The following is a 3,317-nucleotide window of genomic DNA, read 5'->3' as shown; positions in this document are numbered from 1 at the left end:
CCAGATGGAGTGGGGCACCCCTGTAATGTAATTTATTTCATGTTAGAACTCCCTGCTGCTACAGTTCCTGAGCTTATTTTTCCAATGTGATAAAATATGATTTCATGATAGGGACTTTTCCAAAAAGATAAATATAGTGTAGTTGAAACTTTAGGTTACATGCAATGTAATTGGGATTTGCATTAAGATCATTAGACACAAGACTACCTGCTTTTCCTTCTTGAGTGGTAAAAACAAATTGTAGTCAGCTATGCTAAATGTTCGAAACTCCCAGAACCTTTGGTAAGTCCTGAGATTGGGGCTATTAGGTAATTCCAAAATACAGTGATATTATGGATGTTTGAATACCTGAACCAAGTGCTCAGTAACCTGTTTCATTGCTTCAAATGAATTTTGTGGGTTTCATTGCTTCAAATGAATTTTGTGGGTTTTATTTTTGGCATTTTTTTCTTTGCTTTTTTTGTAATATGTATTCAATATGGATTATCTTTCTGGTTTAAAAAATAAATCAGTATTGCCACTAAAAAAAACCTCAGTTTTATTATTAAAAGTACAGTACCATCAAATATAAAATGCCTTAAAAATGTAGTACTAACAAGTCCATGTGTTTTTCTCTTCTTTTCTCCATTCATTAAAAAAGAAAAGACTTTTCAGAATAAGTATTTACCAAATATAAGAAAAAAAATTATGGTCTCTATTAAGAACTTAAGTTTCATGCACAAAAAGTGTGACAATCTCTCCATAGATCTGTTCTGCTATTCACCCGCTGTGACCCCACTTTCAAAATATTTTTTGGTGTCTACCACATCAGCACCATGGTCAAAGCCAATGTCATTTATGAACCCTGTGAAAAATCTGCAAAGATTCAAAATTATTTTCCACAAAATACCTTTATTTTTCAATTCCATTTTCTTAAGAACTTAAAGTACCCTTTTAGTGGTGGTCAAAATTGGATTTGGGGCAGTACTTCTCCCCCAGACTCTTTGCTGGTTTGTCAATGTGAGCTCTTGTTGCTGTCCCCTCACCTCCTACTGCACCGTATGTCCCCACAAGGACCTGTCATGCATGACTGCATCTCCATCCACATCGGCCAGGCTGGTGTCCAGATCAGCAATGCCTGCTGGGAGCTCTACTGCCTGGAACATGGCATCCAGCCCAATGGTCAGTTGCCAAGTGACAAGACCATTGTGGGAGGAGATGACTCTTCAATACCTTCTTCAATGAGATCCACACTGCCAAGCATGTGCCCATGGCACTGTTTGTAGACCTGGAACCCACAGTCATCGATGAAGTTCCCACTGGCACTACTGCCAGCTCTTCCATACCAAGCAGCTGATAACAGGCAAGAAAGATGCTGCCAATAACTATGCCCACAAGCACTACACCATTAGCAAGATCATTGACCACACCTTGGACCAAATTCACAAGCTGGCTGATCAGTGAGTGGGCCTGCAGGGCTTCTTGCTTTTCCACAGCTTTGGGGGGGGGATCACTGGTTGTGAGTTCACCTCCATGCTGATGGATTGCCTCTCTGTCAATTATGGCAAGAAGTCCAAGCTGTAGATCACCATCTACCCAGTCCCCCAGGTTTCCACAGCTGTGGTAGAGACCTACAGCTCCATCCTCACCACCCATACCACCCTGGAGCATTCTGATTGTGCCTTCATGGTAAGCAATGAGGCCATCTGTTGCAGTTGATTTCTCAACAATGTTGCAGTGGATTCGTTTCTGAGAGGAGGAGCATGGTAGGGGCAAGAGGCGCGGAGTCACCACACAGATCCCGGGAGTCGGGTGATAGCAGGCCTGAGCCAAGCAGTCTATAGACTCATTTATTTCAGTTGGTACAATATTTTATATAGCCAAGACCAGCCAATCTGGTCAAGGGGTAGTCTATGCCCCAACCAATCACAGCCTGTTGCCAGGCAGTTTCCAAAGCCATCCAATCCAGCCTGTTGCCAGGCAGTTTCAAATCCATCCAATCACAGCCTGTTGTCAGGCAGTTTCCAAAGCCATCCAATCACAGCCTGTTGCCAGGAAGTTTCCAAAGCCATACAATCACAGCCTGTTGCCAGGCAGGCTCCGTTGTCAGGTGGGTTTCGAAGACATTCCTGAGTAACTGACGCTCGCTTGCCAGCGGCCATCTTGGCATAGCCTTCTCATTCCACCACAGCCATCTTTGACATCTGTTGTAGAAACCTCGATACATCACTACACTACACTAACCTGGACTGCTTGTTAGCCAGATTGCAGCATCCATCATGGCTTCTCTAAGGTTTTATGGAGTCCTGAATGTTGATCTGACAGAATTTCAGACCAACCTGGTGCCCTGTTCTCCACATGCTCTTCCCTCTGGCCACATATGCTCCCACCATTTCTGCTGAGAAATCCTACCATGAACAGCTTTCTGTAGCAGAGATCACCAATGCTTGCTTTGAGCCAGCCAACCAGATGGTGAAATGTGACCCTTGTCATGGTAAATACATGGCTTGCTGCCTGTTGTATCATGGCAACGTGGTTCACAGATATGTCAGTGCTTCTATCGCCACCATCAAGACCAAGCACAGCATCCAGTTCTTGGATTGGTGCCCCACTGGCTTCAAGGTTGGCATTAATTACCAGTCTCCCATTGTGGTGCCTGGCAGAGACCTGGCCAAGGTACCGCAGGCTGTGTGCATGCTGAGCAACACCAACACCACAGCCATAGCCGACACCTGGGCTCATATGGGCCACAAGTTCAACCTGATGTATGCCAAGTGTGCCTTTGTTCACTGGAATGTGGGTGAGATGAAGGAGGGAGAGTTTTCTCAAGATGGTGAGGACATGGTTGCTCTGGAGAAGGATTATGAAGAGGTTGGAGCAGACAGTGTTGAGGGAGACAATGAAGGCAAGGAGTATTAATGTGTCTGCAGCACTGTGCACTCTGCTGCTGTGTCTCTTTCCTGTGAAGCTGTCAGTTGTATCCCTAACTTCTCAATGAAAGTGATGTTTGCATGTTAGATGTAAAAACAAATGTATTTTTTATGTCTTAAAGGCAAAGCAACAGAGGAACAGACAGACAGACAGACATAGAGGGATGTTCCATCTGCTGATTCAGTCACCAAATGGCAGCAAGACTTGGGGCTAGAGAAAGCTGAAGTCAGGAGACAGGAAGTTCATTCAGGTCTCTCACATGGATGGCAGGGACAAAAATATTTGAGCTATCACCTGCTGCCTTCCAGGGTGTGCATTAGCAAGATGCTGGATCAGCGAGGAGGTATTCTGATATGAGATGCAGGTGTCCCAGATGGTGGCTTAGTTTGTTTGCCACAATGGCTGCC

General features: G+C 44.6%; 1 pseudogene; it reads left to right on the top strand.

The window, feature by feature from the left end:
* The first annotated feature begins 1,061 nt into the window (after positions 1-1,061).
* Positions 1,062-2,898, top strand: LOC133774384 (tubulin alpha-1C chain-like; annotated as a pseudogene).
* Positions 2,899-3,317: the final 419 nt, after the last annotated feature.

The sequence above is a fragment of the Lepus europaeus genome, chromosome 15 (genome assembly GCF_033115175.1).
Source record: "Lepus europaeus isolate LE1 chromosome 15, mLepTim1.pri, whole genome shotgun sequence".
NCBI classification, from domain to species: domain Eukaryota; kingdom Metazoa; phylum Chordata; class Mammalia; order Lagomorpha; family Leporidae; genus Lepus; species Lepus europaeus.
Note: the sequence above shows the minus strand (reverse complement) of the source record. Positions and strands in the feature narration are given on the sequence as shown.